The sequence below is a fragment of the Cicer arietinum genome, chromosome 7, assembly GCF_000331145.2.
Source record: "Cicer arietinum cultivar CDC Frontier isolate Library 1 chromosome 7, Cicar.CDCFrontier_v2.0, whole genome shotgun sequence".
NCBI lineage: Eukaryota > Viridiplantae > Streptophyta > Magnoliopsida > Fabales > Fabaceae > Cicer > Cicer arietinum.
This window is the reverse complement of record NC_021166.2, coordinates 58,106,824-58,107,034: the sequence shown is the minus strand read 5'-3', so window position 1 is coordinate 58,107,034 and position 211 is coordinate 58,106,824.

Genomic DNA, 211 nt, shown 5'->3' with positions numbered 1-211 from the left:
AGGGTGAATTTGTATCTTATGCAATGTACTTTCTCCAGATATCATTCAACAAGGATTAACATTAAATTAAATATTGCCTACCGTTGACATTAGAGTACTTACTTTCGTGGTTGCTTCTATGACCAATGAATTTCACTTCAATAGTTTTTTTTCCATATCTATATCTATCTATATATATATAAAAAAATGAGTTGGTATATCTATGTCATTT